Source organism: Lytechinus variegatus, chromosome 16, assembly GCF_018143015.1.
Source record: "Lytechinus variegatus isolate NC3 chromosome 16, Lvar_3.0, whole genome shotgun sequence".
Lineage (NCBI taxonomy): Eukaryota > Metazoa > Echinodermata > Echinoidea > Temnopleuroida > Toxopneustidae > Lytechinus > Lytechinus variegatus.
Window position 1 is genome coordinate 5,702,360 of NC_054755.1, and position 25,246 is coordinate 5,727,605.

Below are 25,246 nucleotides of genomic sequence, written 5' to 3' on the forward strand. Positions count from 1 at the left end.
GAACTTTGGAAATTGACGATAACAGTGATATTGGCCTATAATTATTGGAGTCTAAAGGATCACCTTTCTTCAATATCGGAATAACTTTAGCGATTTTCATTGCGTCCGGTACGACACCTTGACTTATAGATAAATTGAAAATGTGCTCTAGAGGTTCAGTAATTTCATTTATGATATGTTTCAGCAAGAAATTACTAACTTCATCATATCCCATACTTCGCTTGTCTTTCATATTTTTTACAATTCGTAAAATTTCTGATGAATTGGTTGGATTAAAAAATATTGAATTCTGATTTTTGTTCTTCAAAAAATTATGAAAACTTTTTTCTGCGTTAGGAATTTTCTTAGCCAAATTTGATCCGATGTTTGCAAAGTATTCATTAAAGTGATTGGATATAGATTCATTCTCATCTAAAACTTTATTTCCCTCACGGATTTGGGTTATATCTTTAATGAGACTCCTCCTATTCAAAGCATTATTTATTATACCCCATGTTTCTTTTATGTTGGACCTTTTCTTTTCAAACTGATTACAATAATATTTCCTTTTCTCAATCCGTAAAATTCTTGTTAATGTATTTTTATATCTATTATATTTCTCACGACGTTTTGGAGTAGGATTTACTCTAAGTTTGTAATACATTTTAATAGTGTCATCGCGAAGCGCGAGTCGAAAATATTTGATATTCCTATCTGAAAAAGGGTTAATTTAAGCACTGTGCAGGAAAATCATGAAGTGGCTATTATGGATCGCTCTCAATAAATGATGCGATCGCGAAGCTCAAGCTGATATTTTTAATCTAAGGACATTTTGTCATCATGAAGATGACTTTCTCCTATTTCTCTTCCTAAGCGCGAGTTTTCCATTAAAAAGGGACAATTTTATTATCAATTTTATTATCAAAAAATCAGGAAAATCTTATTTTTGTATTCATTAATTTAATAAGCCCAGTGACAGCTCGAAATGTGTTGATATTAATTCCTGAAAACTTGATATTTTAAGCACTTTTGTAATTATGAATAGGAGGCATTGGTTAATATATTTTTAGAAAATTAATGAGCTCAAACCGCGATGTCATGAAAAGGGGATTTTAAGTAGTTTGTTTTAGAATTGCTTATTATTATAGAGTAAATTATTGAGGTATACATTAATCTCCAATTAATATGGCAGGAAGCCATTTAATATTTCTCTGAAAAAATTTACTTGTGGATTAAAGAACACTTAACAATAAACTGAAAAATGTTGCAAATTGAATGAGCAAAAATCGACTGAAATATAAATGTAATAAAACCGTAAGTATGTTTTTTGGTACTCGCATATGTTGGCAAGACATAAAACTCTTCCCTTAAGCATTCGCGAAACAGATATTAAAATGGAAGAAAGTGTTAAATATCTTGTAGTTTTCATAGATAGGGAACTTAAATAGAATATTCATTTTGATCACATGTATTCAAAAATCGGTAAAATGATTGGTTTCCTTGGCAGACTTAGGCGATTTGTTATTGAATATAGTCTAAAATTAATATATTTTTCGGATATCCTTCCACACTTTGAATAGGATGATATTTTTGGGCAATCTGCATCTAAAAAATATTTAGATTTATTGCAAAAGCTACAAAATCGTGCAAGAAGAATTATTCTAAGAATGAATCGATCCATATTTGTATACTTCATCCTCATATATCCATGATATTTTGAAATGGAAGACTCTAAATACTCGGCAAAAGGAACATGAAAGTAATGTTTAAAGTTTTGAATAATTTTGCACCTGATTATATGAAAGCACAATTTTCTCGAAAATCATACCCTTACTCTCTGCGTACAGAAAATCACTTTAGTCTCCCAAAACCAAAGTCAAATAGCTGTGAACGAACATTTTTGTATAGGGGATACACTTCATAACAAATTACATTTGTCGTCTAGTTCGACGATTCAGTCCTTTAAATCTAATATTCAATTGTATCTCTGTTTTCCATAATGATTTTGCCTGTTGTTGCATTTTTTCCCTTTTTAAGGGTGGGTAGGATGGGGTGATTTTTCTTTCTTGTCATGCATTCAATTATATTTTGTGTATTTTTTTGTACATTCGTTTTATAATGTGGAGCGTTGTGTCCCAGTAGATTAGTCTTATAAGGCTTTGAAACAGAGGGTCGTAGGTCCAGGTCCCAGCCATGGCTTAATATCCTTCGGCAAGAAATATATCCACATTGTGCCGCACTCGACCCAGGTGAGGTGAATGGGTACCCGGTCGGATTAATTCCTTGAACGCTTTAGCGCCTATTAATATGGCGGCTCAGCTACAGCCGGGGTATTATGATACAAAGCGCAGTTGAGTATAATGCAGATAGTAACTGCGCTATATAAATAGACATATTATTATCATTATATGCATGTATTTGTGTTTACAGGGCCCCATGGAAGAACAGTGGTATTTAATCAATACCGCTGAAATGGGCCATCCTCGATCCATATGATCTGTATATGTTAAATTGAGCATGTAAATATTTCATTTTTATATGGAAATACTGTAAATACAAGCAAACAACCGATCAAAATGCGAGCGCACAGCGCTGCATGTTATGACAATCAAACCCGAAAAATAAGGGATATTTTGAGAACTTTATGGAATACACGAAGAGAATATAGGTACCTGACAAAATGGCGCGAGCTGAAAATGTTGATACTGAGACAATAAAACGGCCATTTCACAGAGCACGTTTGGAGAATCAATTTATAAATCACACAAAATAATTAAAACTCGATGTCGGAGCGGAAATATGTTTTGCATATTGACTTCAAAACTTGATATATTAAGCTCCATAGCCTATTGAGGAAGAATCTCACGTAGGCTTGTCCCATAGGGGCCTGTCTCATCAAACATGCAATGCAAAACTATAAATAGTGACATGAAAGGTTTTTTATTTTATTTTCCAAGTCATCCCCTCAACTCATTTTATTCACTCTTCTTCATCCTGTTATTTTCTCCTCTCTTTTCCCGTGTTTCCTTTTTTTTTAAATGCCTTTCCCCTTGTTTTCTGCTCCGCCAATGCGAGCGCGAAGCTCGCCTGAATTTGACAAGCAAAAAAGGTTTCACTGCAAAATGAAGGTCGTTTCGGTGCCAAGAAATTTGATACGTCAAAAAAAAAGGGGGTTTCAGAAAAGGATGTTGGACATTTTACATATATTTCTCCTATGTGACACATCAACCAGAATTCCAGAATTCCTTTGGAAAATAATGCAACACCCCCTGGGAAAATCTTATAGGGTGCTTCAGAACCCCCAGCACCCCCGCTTCTCAGGTCCATGCGCTGCAAAAACTCCGGTGTTCATTTAACACCAGCCCGGGAGTTTATATAATGTCCATACCAGAGAAATGTTGAAACAACACCATTTTGGAATCAAATCGATGCAGTTTTAACACTAATTGGTGTTGTGTAAACACCTATCTGGTGTTAGACCAAAACGAAATTGGTGTTGTTTAACACTTCTCTGGTGTGGACATATGCAGTGCGTATCAAAAAATACACTTTGAAAAAGCCCTGGGGATTAAAAAAAATATACAACGTGTGGATAATTTTTCACACATTTTAATCTTGGGTTTGGGTCTCATCTATCCAATGAAAGAAAAAGTTTTGACGGAATGTTACACTTGAGTGAACACTGTCCATTTTTGTAAATCTGTTTGCGCAGAAATGCTCGTTTTCACGCTGTGTCAGGGGAAAGGGGAAATCAAACTTACCCTGCGAAACATTTCTCATAAATTTCCCATTGCTCTTTTTGCCAATTGTTATAAATAGATACATTCAAGCATTTTGTAACAATTTTGCCACACAAATTGAAATTTCAACACTTAGTAAACACAACCTTTCCCCTTTTTATGCCAGCTGGATCTGAGGACATTAAGGCCTGGTCACACCGCCCGAGCGTTGTTGGAGCGGTCGTGGAGCGGAGAGAAAAAAATCATCACCTCTTGCTACCGTTCACCATTTTCGATTTCGATTGTGTTGTTGTTGTTTTTTCGATTTTTGTTTTCTATTTCTTTCCCCAATTTTGTGAGCGAAATGCGACTCTCTTTCCCTTCCGCTCCACAACCGCTCCAACAACGCTCGGGCGGTGTAACCAGGCCTTAACTAAGTCTGAACAAAAATGTATGTCAGACATATCCAGCGTTTTTTTCACTAGGTTTACATTTAATTTTTCATTTAATACTTATTTCTCTACACCTTTTCCAAGCTTGACAATGATTAAAAAAGGAAAATCAAGCCTAAGCCATTTCATGAAAATCACAGCTCAGTGTAAAGTAAATATTGTCACGATGGCCTCGGTGTGTGGGGGAGTGGGGTGGGGCGCAATGCACTCCTCGAAGTGTTTTGGGCAAGGAAACAAGTTAAAATTCAACGTGTTTTTTATGATTAAAATCTACTTTTATTCGCATAACTATTTCAAAGTTCTGCGCAAATCATTTTTCACAGAGTTTTTTAAAAACAAGCGGTGCTCACTCAAGCGGAATATTTTTTGACAGTTGCATCGTCATTTGGTTAAGCGGATCTGTACCAATGTTAAAATGTGTAAAAATCTTCAGGATATTACAAATGTATAATTTTACAGGGTTGAGTTTAGTAGTTAGTACCACTCAACACACCTCGCTCAAATGGGACTCTAAACACGTAGTGCAGGGGCAAAAAGTACATATTTTATAAAATATTTAAGTCTTTTTATACTATCGCAAGCATGTAGTTTTCCGAGCGAAATAATAATAAAAAGGCATTTAGGAACGCTATACATAGTGCACTATATCATAGCGTTTACACTGTAGATCAATTTACAAATACTTAAAAAGCTACATCTATCCTGGAGACAAGTACGTTTTCAACTGTTTCTTAAATCTATGAAGAGAAGTTTCAGATCTTTTTTTTTTAATTATGTGTTTTATTGGTATTCAAAATCACATATAATCACAATATTTACAGGTAATTGGAATGATTCGAAACAGTTCAAAAGCAGTAAAATCACAAAACAAAGATGAAATAAAAAAATAAATGGAAAAAAAAATAAAAAGGGTGACATAAATCAAAATAAAACATTGGACGATACAGGTTACTCTAAAGGGAATACACATCGAGATAAATTTACATGTATAATCAATTGTAGCATATTACTCTGTGCATTGTACAAGTCTCAATTTAAGATACAAAAACAAATAGAATGGAAAAGGGGGAACTACCTGTATCTAAAATAAAAATCATATATCAAATCGCCACTTCTTAAAGTGTACAGTGAGTTTGTTTCTTTTCTTGGCTAGGTGATGCTCAATTTCCTTTTGTTTCTTCACAAAACTTTTAAATAAATCCACATTTGGTAAGGTGTTCTTGAATTTACAAATATAAATATAATATTTGGCCAATAGTAAAAGGTAAGTAACAAATCTATCCGTTGATACACCAAACAATTTTTGAAAATTAGTGAGATTGAAATCTGAAATATGTTTTTTTATCGTAGTCAATAGAAGATTCCAAATTGGGGTAACCTTATCACAGTCACAGAACAGATGAATTATTGATTCCTCTTCATTATCACAAAATGTACAGTTTGGTAAATCTTTCCTTTTGATTTTATACAGAAATGCATTTAGAGCTATAGTATTATGAAAAATCTTAAAGTAAAAGGAACGGAGTTTAGAATCGATAGTACAAAAGAAATTGGCTTTATGTACCTTTTCCCACAAAGTGGGTACAGGGATTGATAGGCATTCATTCCAGTAGTTGTACCGAGAAGTTTCAGATCTTAATGTCATGGGAAGCTTGTTCCATTCTTTTGCCGCAGCAACAGTAAAACTACGTTCACCAGCCTTACTCCGGGTTGTCTGATAGGTTAGTCGAAGATGATCTCCACTAGACCGCAAACCTTCTCGTTTAGGATAATGAACCTGAAGTGCCCCCTTGATATACATTGGTACATGATCATGAAATGATTTATATACATACAAAAGAATCTTAAATAATATTATTTGTTTAACTGGTAGCCAGTGTAATGCCCTTATTAATGGAATAGCATCATGTCTACGGTCAACTTTGTGAATAATACGTGCTGCCCAGTTTTGCAGACTCTGTAGTCGCCTTACATGAATTTGGGGAACTTCTGCAAGGAGTGCATTACAATAATCGATCCGAGATAGTACATGACTACGTACCGCATGATGACATGCATCTACTGTTATGTACTTTCGTATGCGACATATATTTCTTAATTGAAACCTAACAGATTTACATAAAAAATCAATTTGCTGTGTCATAGACATGTTACTATCCAAATATACACCAAGACTCTTAATTGAAGTGGATGGTAAGACTTGGGATGTACCAATATCAATAGAAATATTATCTAACCCACAAAGGTTATATGGTGAACCTACTACCAGAAATTCAGTTTTTGCTTCATTCAGCTTTAGTCTGTTACTATTCATCCATTCATTCATACATGTGTACCCTTTTTCATTATTTTAGTGTTTGTAACACCCTTACTACATTACGTACGTCACGTGCCCTATTTTGAAAAAGAGATATTTTTTGGTCACGCATGGTATCCACTCGTCCTCCTCAATGGAATTGCCCCCCCCCCCTCCCGGACAATTTTCACCCTTCTGATAAAAATACAGGATTAATAAATCCAAAGTTGCACTTAGTTCACCAAGCTTCACCAAGTCAATAGATAGACATCCAATCAGCATTCAAAACAAATTGTTAAAGAAATGTAAAAAAAGTCTGTGTTTACCACACTTCATTTTTACTGCGTCATGTTGTTAGCAGCGATTACTTATGTATATTATATGTATACATATATTTTTTTCTATAGGTACCAGATGCAAGCACAGAACGACCCACAAAAGTGGGATTTGTGGGCAACATCTCAAGGGATTTAACGATCCAGAGTAAGTATCCACGATTTCCTCATTCGGAATGAATTTGACATGCATGATATACTGTACTTTTCGATATGAATCCTGATTGAGGAAATTTAACATATTAGGGGCGTTGGGTTTGCACACAAGGAAAAGTGAAATTTGAATATTTTTTAGTCATTTTTTATGCTTTATTTATTGATATATTCATATTCCACAAATCGTCAAAGTGCATTTCGTAATAAATCATTTTTACAATGAATAAATGCGTAATACATGCACTGATTGAAATCGATTAGTCTCGATTAGGAAATCATGATATACTGTACTTGTTGATATGAATCCTGATTGATTGAGGAAATTTAACATATTAGGGGAGTTGGGTTCACTGTTAAAAATACCCTGATTTTACAAAAAAAGAAAGAAGATTTTGCAAAAAGCAATGACAGAATCATACCGTAAATTAATAAAACAGGAAACTTTCTGCAATTTAACAGAACAGGTCTGTTTAAAAAGGGGAAAATGGTGTTTTATAAAAGGTAATTTGTAAGGTTCCATACACCAAATACTAATTTCCTGTAAGATTACGCAATCTGGTAAGATTACAGGTGTTCTCGAGACTCTGCTGCAGGAACTTTTTTTATTTTAAGGATAAATTTTCTAACAGTGTTTGCACACAAGGAAAAAGTGAAATTTGAATATTTTTTAGTCATTTTTTATGCTTTATTGATATATTCATATTCCACAAATCGTTAAGGTGCATTTCGTAATAAATCATTTTTACAATGAAGAAATGCGTAACACATGCACTGATTGAAATCGATTAGTCTCGATTAGGAAATCTATTTTGGACAAAATAATCTCACTTTTAAACGATATTCTAATTACGATTCAACTTCAAGTAGTGTGACTGAGGTTATTACTCAGAGGATCTGTGTACCCAACAATTGGTCTCGAAAAAGAAATCTTTTTCATTTTGCGCATGGACAAAATAATCTCAGTTTAACAATATTCTAATCGTGATTCAAGTTCTAGTAGTGTGATTGAGGTACAGGCGCGTACGCAGGATTTTTGAAAGGGGGGTTTCGAGCTGATTTTTTTTCTCCCGCCCAGTCTCTAAAAAGTGATGAGCGGGGGGGGGGGAATCCGCCCTCTTTTTGTCCTTACAATTTCTTGCGTCATACATTATTATGTAGGCGTGCCGTGCGTCTACCAGACCGACCTCTGGGGAGACAAGCAAGCAAAAAAACAAACAAACAAACAAAAAACGAAAAGGGGGGTTTGAACCCCCTAACCCCCCCCCCCCCCTTGCGTACGCGCCTGCTGAGGTATTACTTAGCACTAATCCCTTAAATGGATGCTCCGGGCTGAAAATAATATGATTTAAACATAATTGGACATCGAATAAGTATGTTATTTTTAAAGATTTGCATTATTCCGGTGAAACAGTAGGTATGTCTTCATGAATAATCAATGAGCAAATTTATGATATCATATCCCCACTTGTTCTTTTGTATTTTGCTGTAAGAAATTGAGTTTATTCCATTTTCTTTCTACCAAGAACTAAAAAATTGTATTTGGCAACTGATTTAGTGCATTAGATATTCATTGCTGCAAGTTATTACATTACAGAAGAGATCCATGTGTGGAAAAATGAATGATTCCATGTAATAACACAAGAAAATGAAAGTCGAGCTGAATAATAATTTATACGATAAAAAGGTATATTCTCACTTATTGTTCTCACTCGCTGGTATATTTATTTCAGGTTGACAGCTAGGCTTGTAAACTATATGACGGAAATTGAAAAAAAAATAATTGGCCATAATTCTGTTTTTTACATTTATAAGGTTCCAGGCGCGCCGGAACACTTTCAGTTTTAGGGGGGCAAAATACCGGAGGGGCACAATATTTTTGACAGCGTGAGATACCGAAGCGATCGAGAGGGAGAGGCTGTGGGAACCCCCACTCCCCCCCCCCCCCGGTGAGGACTCTGTGTAGAAATGGAGTATGAAAGTTGCATTTCTAAGAGCATCCAAAAATTAATTTCTTTCCTCCCTTCTGACCCAGAATGGTGTTTCTTCATGATAGGGGTCCACAGTTCCAGCAAATGAAGAGCCTTGTTGCAAACGAAATTGTTTCAAATCAATGTAATATAGGCCTTTTAAAGACTTTAGACAAAACATGACCGTATATGGAGCCGGGGGCCGCCGATCGAGAGGGCAAAATTCACCAAACGTGTGAACGTAATCGGTCTTATGGAGCCGGGGGCCGCCGATCGAGAGGGCAAAATTCACCAAAAGTGTGAACGTAATCGGTCTTAAGTTTCTTCGAAAATTTACGTCTTGCAGCCCCACCCACTCCTGGATTGTTTTTTTTTTATATTTGCAAACGTCCATGAATAACAAAAGCTGTGATGAACCAGAGAACATAGTTGCCATCTCGATTTGATTAGTAACAGATAAATGGGAAGAAGTTTTGGAATCTAAAATACATAAGTGCTATATCAAATGAGCTGAAATAGTATCAGACAAAACGCCTTCCAATCATGCCAATGAAAAGGAATAGAGGAAAGTACGGGGCTGTGAACTTTAAGATATTTTTTATAGTAGAGCAGTACTATAACGCTTATTTTTTCTTTTATATTTTTTATTTACATTTGTATTCATATCTCGGATAATATGAGTCAGGCCAATAAGACACTTTCACAGATGATTTTTTTTTCATGTCTAAACATTATCTCAAAGTTGCTTTCGAGTGGGATTCCCCATTTTTCTCATATTATGAATTACAATCCTCTGCACATGATTATTCTGTGTGTAATTTTCTGATAACATGTCTATATTGAGTTGAAATGACCTTGATATTTTCTTTGGGGCACTGACTTGTTATCACTTTATTAACTCAATTTATATTTAGTTGAAAATAAAACATTTGAAACAAGTTGTTTGAAACGAGATGTTATGGTTTCTGGGCTTGACAGCTATGACAAATGGAGGCGCGATAGCTCACTCGGTAGAACGGGGGATTCGTATTCCGGTGACCCGGGTTCTATTTCCACTTGGTGCGCTAGTGCACTTTGGTGAGGCATTAATCCTCAGTACCAGGTCCTTCGGAAAGGACCTTAAGCCGTCGTCCTCTGGTTGCTTTCTTACAAGCATTAATGCTTTCTTAGCATTCAGGTAAAAAAATTACCACCAATCAATCAATCACCAATCACATAGATTCCATATGTTGCTCGAGTAGTTGTTGTTCACGCGCGTTAGTGATATCGGGTCCGGTTTGCGCGTTTCCGTTTTACACCCTGGCGAAGGCATTTTCCGGAAAAGTAGCCAAAAAGCGACTAGTGAAGAGTCTACACACGTCGCTGGTTGGATGCAGCGTGCGACACGGGCGATTCCACCACCGCATGCAATTTGCACAGTTACTGATCAGAGCACAGAGTTCCTCGGCACTTCATGTACAGAGAGAGCGGCAGTCAGGAGTGAAATCCGAACATGCTTTTGCAGTCGCGTTGTTTATGATAGTTTTTTTTATAAAAATAAATTATTAACTAAATGAATAGAATGACAGGCAAAATCAAAATAAACAGATACCTATATAATGGAAAGACAAATTGAAGTTTGATGGATTGATACACTTAGAAGAAAAATAGATAGAAGACTGATAAATAAATAGAGACAAGATAGACAGATAGATAGATAGAAATAGAGAGAGAGAGAGGTGGATAGATAGATAGATAGAAAGAGAGAGAGAGAGATGTTGTAGATAGAAATATGGACGGACAAAGAGAGAGAGAGAGAGAAAATGCTAGAGAGGGAGAGAGATAGAGAATTTGAGAGACAGATAGATAGATGTTAGATAGATAGAAAGATAAAGAATGAGAGAGAAAGAGAAGATAGACAAATTAACAGATAGATAGATAGATATATAGATAGAGAGAAGTAGAGAAAGACAGACAGATGGATAGATAGATAGAGATAGATAAATGTTAGATAGATAAAGAGGGAGAGAGACAAAGAATATTAACAAATTAACAGATAGATAAGTTAAAAAAATAGATAGATAAATACATAGAGAGAATAAGAGAAAGACAGACAGATGGATAGATAGATAGACAGATAGCCAGAGAGAAATAGATAATTAAAGAATGAGAGAGACAGAGAAGATTATTAACAAATTAACAGATAGATAGATACTCTCATTAAAAAATAGATAAATAGATAGAGAGAAATAGAGAAAAACAGACAGATGGATAGAGAGATAGATATCAGATAGATAAAGAATGAGAGAGAAGAGCGACAAATTAACAGATAGATACTGTAGTTACATAGGTAGGTAGAGAGAGAGAAATAGAGAAAGACAGACAGATGGATGAATAGAGATTTGAGATAGATAGATGTTAGATAAAGAATGAGAGAGACAGAGAAGATTATTAGATAGATAGATACTGCACTGAGTTACATAGATAGATAGAGATAGCATTTGAGAGATAGATGTATAGACAGATAGAGAGAAAGACAGGCATCAGCAAGTCGGCAATGCAAATGATCAAACCTGGAAAGTATAAGCTCATGCAGCTGCATTTGCAAGACAGTACGGTATGTTCTGCGGATAACTTCGGTGCGGACTTTGGATCGCGCGCCCAGCTGATAATGTAAACAAACGTAGACGTAGACTCTTCACTAGTCGCTTTTTAGCTACTTTTCCGGAAAATGCCTTCGCCAGGGTGTAAAACGGAAACGCGCGTCCGGTTTGAGCGTTTCTGGGCGACAGCGCGTTTGTGAAGCCAGCCTGACACTTGCATGATATTTTGTGTCACGCATTGGCACGACTCAAGTTGTGCCAGTGCTCAAACTAGCCGTGACTAGACACGCAACTAGACTGCGTGCCATGTCGGGACGAGAATTTTGAAATGTTCAAAATTTTGGTCACGACAAAATTTAGCGACCGGGTCGTGAACTATGCGCAAACTGTTCGTGAACTCGTCTGGACGATGCGGGATGCGTGCCAATGCATGGCAGTGCGCGCCATGCCACGACTTCTATCACGAAAAGTTCACGAACAGCTCACGTCGTGTTCACGAATAGTTCAGCACTACACCGTCCGAATTGCGTAAACTCGTCGTGCCAATGCGGAAAGTGCGTAAACTTTGTGCAAACTATACATGAACTCGTCGTGCCAGTTCGTGTCAATGCAGACACTGACGAGCACGCATTCGTCAACTATTCGTGAAATCGTCGTGAACTTGTCGTGAACTATGCTTGAACAAGTCGTAAACAGTGCGGGAGCCTCCCTGTTCGTGCCCCAAAATGGCACGACATTCCACGACAAAATCTTTGCCAAAAGTCGTGCAAGTGTCAGCCTGGCTTTAGACGACACAGCCAGCAACATAGAGTTATAAACCTAATCATTGGTGGACCACTATTTGCCATTCGCTTTTAGTCTGAAATGTATTCATTAAAAGGTTAAACGTTATCACACTGTAATAAGATGGAAAAGGGGCTTATTAAAGGTATGTTTCACAGAGGAACTGTTCGTCAAAAGACGCGAGGCTTACTATAATGTATTTGCCCCGTCAGGGGCAATTTTTTTTGACAATGGAAATGACAATTTTCAGGCAGAAAAGTGCCTTCGTTTACTTTAATTTGTCCTTAAATAATTTATCATTTTTCTACTTTCAGGAGGGCACATGGGGGGGGGGGCTAAATATCGTTTTGCGGCCAAAAAATTTTATTGGGGGGAGGCAAGTGCCCCCCCCCCCCCCGCTTCCGGCGCCCTTGTAAGGTTCACGGTATTCCGAATGTTCGTTTATTCAAAAATGAAATTATCTGTAGCGAAGCCAGGAAAACCTTAAGGGAAAGAGCGGTAGGTATAAACACTGTTCAAATGTTATTAGTTTGGGAAGGTATATGGGAGCAGGGGTACGTATTTTTTTTTGGGGGGGGGCATAGCCAAAAGGGGGCAATCATGTCAAAATGGGCCTTTTGGCGACTTCCAACACGATCGAGATTATTTTTTGTGATGTCGCTGTGTGCTTTGCATTCCTATTGTAATTCAGTTGAGGCAATCCTTTTTACAGTGATTTCTGATTATTTTGGATTTTTACGCGGTTTGGATTGTTTTCAAATCTGAAAAGTTCTAAAACTCGCTTTTGGGTCATGGAGCTAATCGGGTCATACTGTTAAAAGGGCAGCCCGTGCTAGATGTTGCGAGCGCTAATCGCAAGCTCAGACTTTGGGACATTTAAATAAGAAATTAAAATGAAAAAAAAACAATCCGAGCAGTTCTCCTAATCATGCAAAAGCTGTGTATCTAACCAAAGAATTAACGCGAGCACGAAGCGAGAGCCGAAATAGTGGTATTCCTGCAGAAAACTGGACATAGGCATTTTTGTAACCAGAAGAAGGGCGAGTACCTTACTACATAATAACTGGGATGAACGCAAGCAAAAAGCATAATTTTCTTACCTGAAATGTAGTATGTTGTTCTTCAAAGAGAGTATCTAATTTTGAATAAGGGCACATTTCATTTTGAAAAAAAAAACGCTTTAAAAAAAGGAGCTTCTTTGGTTAGATACACGTCTTTTTCATGATTACGAGAACTGATCGGAATTTTTATTTTCCATTTCTTATTGAATGGACAGTTCATTCAAGAGATGCACAATGATGGGGCCGGACAATCGTTAGGTCATGTCTGTTTTATGCCTCAATACTTCTAACAATATTGCATTTTGGTTTTCATTACTTTTTTTCCATAGGTTAGGTGAAGTGAATTCACCGTGCATTTTTTAATAAAATTGTAATGTTTTAATGTTTATGTTCACTTTTTTTATTTCATTTATTTATACATTCACATCAGTATCAGAATTACAAAATACATACATACAATACACAAAGGTAATAATATAACAACATAGTAATAGTCGTATAGAGTAAATAAATATCAACAAGATATTATTTACATTTTTCAAAACAAGCTTTTTGAAAGGACAAGTCCACCCCAACAAAACTTGATTTGAATAAAAAGAGAAAAATTCAATAAGCATAACACTGAAAATGTTAAAGTTTCGCTTCATTTCACAAAACAGTGATACGCACATCTCGGTCGGTATGCAAATGAGGGAATTGATGACATCACCCACTCACTATTTCTTTTGTATTTTATTATACGAAATATCAAATATTTTGATTTTCTTGTCATTGCCATGTGAAATGCAGTTTCATTCCTCCCTGAACACGTGGAATACCATTATTTTAACATTTTGTGCTTCAGGCAATGGTGTCCTAATCGTCAAAATCGTAAAAATTGAAATATTGTATAATTCAAACAATAAAAAACAAAAGAAATAGTGAGCGAGTGACATCATCGACGCTCTCATTTGGATGTAACTGGCTCGTTCATATAACTATTTTGTTAAAAATAAGCCAAACTTTGAAATGTCATAACTTTCTTATTTTACATCCAATTTGATGAAATTTACAGCATTGTGCTTGTCTGATGTTTCTCTAATATTGATTCAAATCATCATTTTTCTGAGGTGGACTTGACCTTTAAATATTTTAATTTCTTATGCATTGTGTCATTACGCAATTGATTATCATATATTCTTGTGCTTGTTTTGTAAAATATTCTGCAATTCAGCCTTTGACTGCGAATGAATTTTGATTAAACCATAACCATTACCTTTACCATTATTATTTACATTCTCCTTGTATAGGATTCGGAGGATGGTACGTGCAAACGTTAGAGTGGCCCGAGGAGGAGGAGTGGGAAGGTGTTCAGAAAAAACAAAAAAAGGCCATCGCTGCACTAGAAAAGCAGCTGAACTAGATTTGTGTAAGCAACACTGTAAGTACAATGCCTTTAATACATTTTTTCCATTGGCGGATCCAGGGGGCCTGGGCCCCCTATTGGCGGAGCAAAAAAAATGAAAAAAAGGGGGAAAGCAAGAAAATGGGGAAAAGAGAGTGAAAAAAGGGGAAAGAGACGAAGATGATTGAATGAAACAAGATAAGGGGAAGACTTGGAAAATGATTTGTTTTTATTCTTTCGTATAACTCTATGTAAAATTATCGCTCGTGCTCCGCGCTCGCATTGCCTTTACATATTTTGCTCATGGAGCTTAACATATCAAATTTTTAACTCAGTGAAGAAAACATATTTTAGCTCGGAAATCGAACTTTGATCATTTTGTTTAATTTACAAATTAATTTTTAAAAAGTGCTCTGTAAAAATGTATGTTTTCTGGTCTGAATATAATCATTTTCTGCTCGCACTCGCGCTCGCAAAACTTGATCAGGTACCTATTATTCTCGTGTATTCCAAAAAAAGTTTTCAAAATATCCTTTTCAGGTCTTATTGTCAAAATTTATCTGCTACATAGCAGTGTACGCTCGTATTTTGATTGGCGAGTTATGTCTCAAACTATAAAATCCCCTTTTCATGACAGTTTATCGAATATTTTGACTCGCGATTTGCGCTCGCATTAATGGTTAAGATACATAAACTGATGGCTGATGCATCCTATTTATAATTACAAAAGTGCTTGGAATGTCCAGTTTTCAGGCCATAATGTCATCAGATTTCGCATCCTCATTAGCATTAAACAGATATTCATTTAAAAAAAATATTTGTCCCTTTTGTTTCACGTCACGCTTAGCAAGAGGGATAGCTATTTTCATATGCATGTCCTAAGGATATCCCGGTCCTATTTCAAACTCAAGGTAATATATAGTAATGAAAAAATATCAGCTCTTTCTTACGTGCGATCAACATTAACCTCACAACTTTCCTACAAAGTGCTTGAAATATACAGTGCGTATCAAAGAAACGAGACAGATTTGAAAAGTCTATAAAAAATTTTGTTTTCAAATTATGATGTCTATATTTTGGTGTTAATAAGTGCTCTGAAGTTTTATCTTTCAAATGTTATTAAAAAAATAGTTCCGTTCATGCTTGAGCGAACACGGAAGGAATTTGTCTGGGGTTAAAATGGAGGCAAATGGCATAAAATGATGATTATGATGATCGGAATTCGTATCAATAAGCAAACTTTCTCTCAACCTTTTCATAATCTTTGCCATAATTTTAAAATTATGCGGTCAAAATTCATTTTCAAACGTGTTTATTTGCTTGAATTGTTTTGTTGTTGTTTATTATGTTCTCTTTTAGCTTTTTGAATATTCCTTCTTCAAGCAAAAAAACATTTCTTTTTCAACCGAAGTATGGGAGAGCGTGTATTTTTTTTTCAAATCCTTTCATTGTGTGCTACAACAGTGGCATATTCTGATGGGTGTGGGCTCGGGAAAAAAAACAAAAGTGGAAAGAAAAATAACAGAAAACATAGTGACATATGAAAAGATTTTTCTGAATAGGATGTAAAAAAACCCAAAATTTGATACTTTAATGAAAACGTGGAAATTTCTGCTTGCTAGCTTAACAACTTTTTAATACATTTTACCCGATCTGCCATATCTTGCTCCTTCAAAATGACTCAATACACCATTGCAAATTATTGAAAGACATGAAGAGTCCTGTTTGTCCTGTCAAGCATGTAATTAAACTTGGTCAAGGAATCAATAACCCCTTGGATTCATGTATTTTAAAGGTACCATACCATAACTTGTTTCACATAATAGAAGGGTTTGAATAATTACAAGTTTTCCCAATTAATAATGCAAATCTTCTTGCTTGGGTTGACGAAAAGTCTTCTTTTCTTACTTATGAAGGGAAATTCAAAGTTAAAAGAAGTTTAAATGAAAAAAAAATTAACCCAAGTAATAAAGGATTTTTAAAACAAACTTTGACAGCATAATTCGAAAAGCATGCATGGCACATGTTAAGAGGAGGTCTGCTGATCAGCAAGAAGTCTGATCATTATACTCATATTCCGCCATTCTGGCTCAAGCCTCTTTTCGAATCTCCGACAAAAACATCCCGTGTTCGTTCAAGCACGAACATTTTTTTTTTAAATTGCATTGGAAAGATAAGTGTTCAAAGAGTGGTAAAATAAAAAGAATGTTGGATATAATTTGCTTGTGGGAAGGAAGGGTGGAAAGTGGGTTAATAGAAGGAAAGTGCTCATATACTCACCAGACAAAAGTTGGTGCGAGGCACGGTGAAAATAATAGGAAACCAAACAGCAGGCCAAAGAAACTTGTAGAATGTTGCTGTGATGTATATATGCTGTGATGTGAAGTATTCTTGGGTGGATGCCCGGGGTCCGGGATGTTGACGAATTAACTCGAAGGGCGAAGTCGGTTGGTAGTTTACAGATGTCCTCGTCTCGCACCGGTCGATTCTCCAAGTGAACGTTAATCTTGGCTGGCCTTACAACGCAGCTCTGCTGAGTTGTGCACCCAAGCATGGATGAGTGCATAGGGCTTGGGGTCTATTGTTGTGTGCACACAGCCTCTATAGTACATGAATCCTCGTTGCTCCAACCCGGGGGGGCACTCAGTATACAATGCATAGTGGGTATGTGCCGCGGAGGGGACCCCCATTTTTACACTCAAATTTCCGTTCCAAGGCATAGCATTTTTGCCTTGTTGAGAAAAAGAACAAAGAAAGCCGCTCCAAGGCACAGCATTTTCTTCTTATCGAGAAAAAAGAAGAGAGAAATCCGCTCCAAAGCTTCGCATATTTTCGTTTAATACGCCGCTCCGATCGCGTTGAATGAGGTGCAATTTTGGTGAAAAGCGGCCGCAGAGCTCCCCGGCGGAGGCCGCGCTAGTTGCATCATGCACGCATGACCGTTCCGTAGGGATGCAGACGCGCTCACACGCTGGCGATCCGTTCCAAGGACCCCCTTTTTCACAAACATTTGTCGTTCCGAAGCCCGTTCCGAGGACCCTCCTTTTTACAATAAGCCCGCTCCAAGGCCCCCGTTTTTTGTCTCGCCCGCGGCACACCCCGACCACTTTTTTGGTCGAGTGCCCCCCCCCCCCGGGCTCCAACCCATCCCGCAGTCCTACATGTAGGGAGCAGTCGCGCGTGCCCCAGACTGTGGTACATTTTACCACGAAAGCATCCATTAACATCAAAATATATATGTCATAATTTCAATCAATGTTTTTATAGACTCTACAAAACTGTCCCTTTTTTGTCTCACCTGCATAAACAGTGTGAGACTAAGCGGCGCTTTTCCGACGACGACGGCGGCGGCGTCAACACCAAGCTTGAAGACTTTTTTTTTTGCTTGTCAAATTCTTTGGCGACGGCTTTGCCCCCCCCCCCCCTCCCGTGGAAAATCCTAGGTACGCCACTGAATTTACCACAATTATATTTTGTTTTTATTAAAATGGTCACTTTCTTTCTACATAACCTACGTCATGTCTCAACCCTTACGCCAGTGCGCATATTCCTTTGTATTTACACTAAGTATACAGACACGGACTCAAAGAAGAAAAAAAGGCTGGAGTACCATCTCATTTTGATGCCACTAGGGACCGGGATAAAATATGTCAGACATAGGTTTCATTTAATATTTCTTGCAGATTGTAGCCAATAGATCCCTATACCCTATCTGGTTTGATACAACAGGCCTATACTTTTGTAATGATATATTACTTTCCTTGTCTCTGGTCGGGTATTATAGCAGATTTTTTCTTTAACAGCAAAATAATTATTGCAATATTTGAAATTACTAGACTGGCCGCAATCGACCACATCTGTCACATAACCCCACAAACTGATACATTCCCTTAAACTCATCTTCATTTTTTTGTAATGTGGAAGTGTGTGGAAATTTATAAAATGATGACGTAAACTTGTCAATTTCCTAGAGTTTTTCAAATTTAATAGAGCTCATGCATTATTTTGCCCCTCCGTGACATGATACGGCTTTGAAATACATTTTGTCGTGTACTTCATGTAATCCAAATTATTTTGTGATAAAATAAAATTTGAAATATTCCCAATGATCAATTTTCGGCACAAATCTCTTTTCATTTTAACCGTGAAAGTGGCTTCACCTGGCCTTCAAAGGCAGTGGCAGTGGCGTATACGGGAGGCTTGCATGGGGGCATGTGCCCCCCTGCAGTCAGCTGGCAAACAAAACAACAACGGGGGGGGGGGGGGAGAAAGAGGAACGTAGTTGGGGGGAGAAGAAAAATCTATTTCATACTATTTTATATTCAAACAAATTCATAACTTTAACAAACACAATTTGCTTAATTAGTGCCTATTGGTGTTTATCACTTCTTGCGCTCGTATTGCCTGTTTGAAATAATCATGCTCAAGGGGGTTAAACAGTGGTAATTAAAACACACAGTTTCAATTCAATATGCAGCAAATTATGTTTCCACTCACTTCGGGCTTTTATTTTAAATGGCATAGTCTTTAAAATGTCTTTATTAGGTCAGCATACCTGGCTATTAAGTGCACCCACTATTGTGACTCAAAAATTTTGCTGGTGCCCCCCATACCGGGACCCACGATTCTGCACTGGGTTACCCTGTGTGCTATTGTTTGGTACTAAAGTTTAAAGCTTGTGTATAGTTTTGGTAAATCCACCAAAATGCACCTATCACTATTCCAATTCATGGCTAGCTAATATGAATGGATATGCCCTATAACAGTTATGATGTGGAGGATATGAAATGAAAATGTGTGTTTTACAGGATAAATTTTGCGATTTTACATGAAAATTTAACTTGATCGGGTCACCCGATCAAATTAAAATATCTGTGTGTTTTTGTCTTTCAATTAAATCCTATTTCGAATCATGGAATGGGCTGAAACTTTCAAGATATGTTCTTTGTCTGTAACTTTTGGATATCTAATCACTAAATTTATAAGATAAGTGCTTGAATGCCCATTTTTTAATTTAAAACAAGCATCGCCGAGAGAGGGCGCTGTATATCCAACATTTGAATATTTGAAATTTTCTCAGAGAAGTGCAGTTGGAAAAATATCTAACGGTCTCTACGCTTCATTTAGACTGTCATATTAGATGATATTCGATTATCAATCACATTATTGACCCTTTACCAAAGCTATACACAGGCTTTAAGCTCCATGAAATAATTAGAGTAGTGTTCCGTTGTACAGGTAAAAGGCATGTCAGGTAAGCCTAGCTTCTCCCTTGCATCCATGCAGGGGAGTGAGGGCACCCCCAGAATTTTCTAACAAATCATATTGTATTTAATTATAATACTCGCCAGTTTTATTTAATTATATTATAAATTTTCTTCCCGAGGAAAGGGTTTTCTGTTAAATATTTCTTGATGATTATGTATATAGGAAATCACATTTTATTGCAAGTTCTTCAATAAGTAGCGCCCCAGCTGCTTTCCTTTAAATCAAATTTAGACTGGCTCGGAGGCTATTAAAGTGTTATGGCCAAGCCCCAAAATATCTTACATATCTCATTTCCTTACGCTCTAGTACCTCATCAAGACCTCTTCGTTCATCGTCTACAATGCACTTAACTCCTGGACATCGAACCTCTAAAAAATATATTGACCGCGCTTTTTCTTCAATTGCCCCTTAAGTCTGTGAATCAGTTGAAGACCCTAACTCAAAATCTACCTGTTTAATACATGATTCACAGTTGTGGATTGGTCAATTGGAGGTGCACACCAGTTTTGATTTTTGATTATTAGTATAGTTGTATTACCTGCTTCATAATCCCCTGCTTTTTTTTAAACCCAAGTACAAACTATTAACAGAGCACATGTGAGCTTAGAAACATCAGGAGTAAGCGCATTATAAATGTTATGTATTATCATGGCCGGGGACAGGCGAGCCGGAACACTTTCAGGTTTTTTTTTTTTTTTTTTTTTTTGGGGGGGGCAAAATCCCGAAAGGGGGAACAATATTTTTGAAAGCGTGAGATACTGAAGCGATCGAGCGGGAGAGAGTGTGGGACCCCCCCCCCCCCACGGTAAGAACTTTGTGTAAAAATTGAGTGTAAAAGGTGCGTTTCCAAGAGCATTCAAAAATAAATTTCTTGAGAATTAAACAGTCTTGGAGTTCTTTTTGCTCCTTCTGTTTCCTCCCTTCTGACCCAGACTGGTGTTTCTTCATGATCAGGGTCGGAGTTCCAGCAAATTACGAGCCTTATTGCAAACTCAATTGTTTCAAACCAATGTAATATATGCCTTTTAAAGACTTTAAGATGACAAACATGACCGTACGCAGCCGAGGGCCGCCGATCGAGAGGACAAAATTCACAAAATTTACCAAAAGTGTGCACGAAATCTTTCAATTTTATTCTAGAAAATGCAAAAGCTCCCCCATCACAATGGGCGGAAATCTCGGGGGGGGGGGGGGGGCATGGGGACGAGTCCCCTTGGAAAGGGGGTACATAATATCAAATGTCCCCCTACTATTTGTGCTCTTTTATTATGGAAAATACATAATTATACACACGTATCCTCGAATTTCGAAATATATATAAACAGTTAGTTTTTGTTAAGAACTTGGTTAGGAAACGAAAAGGCATACCGGCCCAACTATTCTCGAACTCGCATCTAGCCCTATATGCCAGCCAAAGAGTGATGACATTGATGACATCGATGGCCATTGTCAATTTCATAACTAATAAAAATGACGAAAAAAGAAAATCGCCTCTGGATACTTTTAAGTAAATTTAGTGCATAGACGGTTAGACGAGAATGTTCCATACCCATAAAAATCGGTTACACTTCGTAATTCCGAAGGTTCTTTATTCCGAAGGTTCGTAATTCCGAAACACGTAAATTGCCTATACCTCGATGTTCGTTAATCCGAAAACGAAAAAGGGTTCGTTTATCCGAACATTTGTGGCGTTATTCCGACGGTTCGTTATTCCGAAGGTTCGATAATCCGAAAACGAAATAAGGTTCGTTGTTCCGAAGGTTCGATAATCCGAAAACGAAATAAGGTTCGTTGTTCCGAAGGTTCGTTAATCCGAAAACGATATAGGCCTAAGGTTCTTTGTTCCGAAGGTTCGTTAATCCGAAAACGAAATAAGGTTCGTTGTTCCGAAGGTTCGTTAATCCGAAAACGAAATAAGGTTCGTTAATCCGAAAACAAGATAAGGTTCGTTAATCCGAAAAATGAAAACCGGGAAAGCAGAGGCAGAGGCAAGGGAGGGGCGGGGGAAATTGTTGCCGTTCAATTGTTATGAGGATGGGAAGGCAAGGGCGGCCGAACGAATTTTCGTTGGGGGTAAAGCCAAAAAATGAAACTCATACGTCAAAATGGGCACTTTGGTGATATTTTCACCTTAAGATAATCATCTGCTTGAAGTCATTGTGTGTTTGATAGTGATTAACTAGAGAAAAACTTTTTTGAAGTGACTTCTTATTATGGCAAAATGTATATTTAGGCTTTTCTATAAAAAAATGAAAATAAGTTTTAAAAATCCGAGCAGATTTCTGCTGTCATTAAAAAGATGTGCATCTAACTAAAGAATTAACACGAGCGCAAAACGCGAGCTTAAACATACTGACCAGAAAAGAAACCTGTTAAAGAAAGCATTTAGTGACTTTAGGATGCATATTTCACCAATCGAATGAGAGTGCGAAGCGCAAGCTGAAAATTTGCAATATTCCATCCTGAAAACTTAACTTGTATACTTTAAAAAGAGTATTTTATTTTGAAAAAAAACATGAAAAAGGAACTTTCCCATTTTGGAAAATATTCATTTCCTGTTTTTTATTTCATTTTTGGGGTGCAAGTGCCACCTGCCTCCCTCCCAGCGGATCCAACATTCGTCAAATAAGGGGGGGGCAATTTTTTTCAGCCATATTTTCCTCGATCGCCAGCTTAAAGTTGATTTTTGTTTGTTTCTTTGAAAGGGTAGTCCTAACAGTCAATAATTACCTTTATACTTATATATAAAATAAAGTAAATATGTAATAACATGATAAACCCTTTTTAAATAATGCGAGCGCGAGCTATATTTTTTTTTAATATGATGGGCAATATGTTTGTGATCTTCAAAACGAGATGCCTGTGTAACTACATTTAGATAATAACTGCGAGCAATAAGCGCAAACAGAAATTTAAAATATATAAGCTCTGACCTGATCTAAAGGGGACATTTTTAAGAACTTTTTGCAGTTAGCCATGAAGAAGATGCGTGTTTCAACCAGTGGCGGCGGAACGTATTTTCTTTTTTTGGGGGGGGGGGGGCAAAGCCAAAAAAGGGGCCAATAGGGGCAATTTGGTGCAAACGGATATTTTCACAATGAGATTATGATCTGTGTAAAGAGGTTGTGTGTTTTGTAGTAATTAAATTGAGCAAAATTTTTTGAGTGATCACTGATTGATAAGTTATATATTTACGTTTCATTTCTGCGAGCGTAGCGAGCAAGCGGTTTGGGGGAAAAGTCAAATCTGAAGATGTAAAATTCCCCTTTTTTGGTCAATTACTGATTAAAGGGCATCCTTGTGAGATGTTGCGAGCGAATCACGTAATCAAACTTTTGGAAATTTCATGTAGGCCTAGAATGATAATATTGATATAGATATTATTTACCCAAGGAAGCCACTTCAGTTCTGAAAAGTGTTCTCCCAGCTATTATTTTTTTCCAAGAATGCTTAGAATGTCCAGTTTTCAGGTTGGAAAATCGGAAAAATTTGGCTCACGTTTCTCGCTCGCATCAAGTATTGTTTATTGAGGAACTCATTCTATTACTGGTTAAAAAAATATATATAAAATGTCAAGTTTTCAGGTTGGAATATCACAAATTTTAAGCTTGCGGTTCGCGCTCTCATTATTTAGTTCGTGAAATATATATTGTATTCATGAGTCACTAAATGCAGTCCTTAAAAGATTACTTTCTGTTGCCTGTTGCATAAAAATTTTTACCTGAGAAAACTCTGGTTAAACCTGAAAACTAAGGTTAGTCTGATTTCCACCATTGCTCAGATAAAATTGAAATCAGCCTATGCTTGATCAGGGCGCCTATTCATAATGAAATACATGTTTTTGGCCACAACACACGCATGTATCATCGATCGTTATTACTATCATTGCATAATATCGTGTAATCTTGTAATGACAACATCGTTTTTGTTACCAAAATGAATTATTTTCATTTTCGTAAATACGAACCTTATTTAATTTTCGGATTAACGAACCTTATTTCGTTTTCGGATTAACGAACCTTCGGAATTACGAACCTTATTTCGTTTTCGGATTAACGAATCTTCGGAATTACGAACCTTGTTTCGTTTTCGGATTGACGAACCTTCGGAATTTACGAACCTTCGGAAATACGAACCTCGGAATATAATAAGCCAGTTCGTAGTTCCTTTCTGCGCATGATAAAAAGATTCTACGCATGATCAGAAGAAGGTCATTTGTACTAAAGTGACATGGTGCTTTAAAATCTAATGCGATAAGCACCAACTTTGATGTCTTGATTATTCATGTATTCTTTTGAATTGTCGTTTTTATTTACATCCACAAAAAACAACAATGCTTCCACGAACGACTGGTATTTCACAGTTTGTCAAGTACATTGTGCAACATGCTAAGATATGCATTCAAAGTAGGAATGCAACAAATACCTTCGTTAAGTGTTCACTGGTGTGCTATTCTAGTCACCTGGTCTATTCAATTTCTTCATCCTGCTATGTAAGGCAAGCTTACGTAATATCTTGCTTTGAAACTTGCCTATCATGATGAAAGAAATGAAAGGTCATTTGACCAAAATTGCCCATGAAGTAACTATGAACTGGTCTATTACGAAGCTTCGGAATTATATGCGGTAAAATCATACCTTTGTTAAGCCAATTCACTTTCCCTTTATTCCAAATTTACATGTACTTGGAATATAAGAATATTTTCATTGTTCGCGTACTCAGTATAAAGAATAGTTTTCATGAGTTATGATTAATCCTTCACAGTGAACTTTAACTTTTTAGATCGAAATATATAAAATCAAATCATTTATCTAAGAGGATATCATGCATCTTTTTCATAATTTGTAAGTTTAGATATTAAAAAATTACCTTGCCATTCGGTTTTAGTCTGAAATGTATTCATTAAAAGGTTAAACGTTATCACACTGTAATAAGATGGAAAAGGGGCTTATCAAAGGTATGTTTCACAGAGGAACTGTTCGTCAAAAGACGCGAGGCTTACTATGATAATGTATTTGACCATGGAAATGACAGTTTTTAGGCAGAAAAGTGCCTTCATCGTTTACTCTTGTCCTTAAATAATTTATCGTTTTTCAACTTTCAGGGGGGCACATGGGGGGAATCTCGTTTTGCCCCAAAAAAATTCATTTGGGGGGCAAGTGCCCCGCTGCCCCCCCCCCCCCCGCTTCCGGCGCCCTTGGCCGGGGAAAATAGTTCAGATATAAATGTGATTGCATGACGTCACTGTGTGTGTCTCACAAGCC

The 25,246-nt window shown here is 36.8% G+C and overlaps 1 long non-coding RNA gene across 1 annotated transcript; it reads left to right on the forward strand.

The window, feature by feature from the left end:
• Window positions 1–5,784: 5,784 nt before the first annotated feature.
• LOC121429783 lies at window positions 5,785–13,555 on the forward strand. The gene is made up of 3 exons (XR_005971970.1): window positions 5,785–6,028; window positions 7,802–7,803; window positions 13,546–13,555. It is a non-coding gene; the product is annotated as an uncharacterized LOC121429783 (long non-coding RNA).
• Window positions 13,556–25,246: the final 11,691 nt, after the last annotated feature.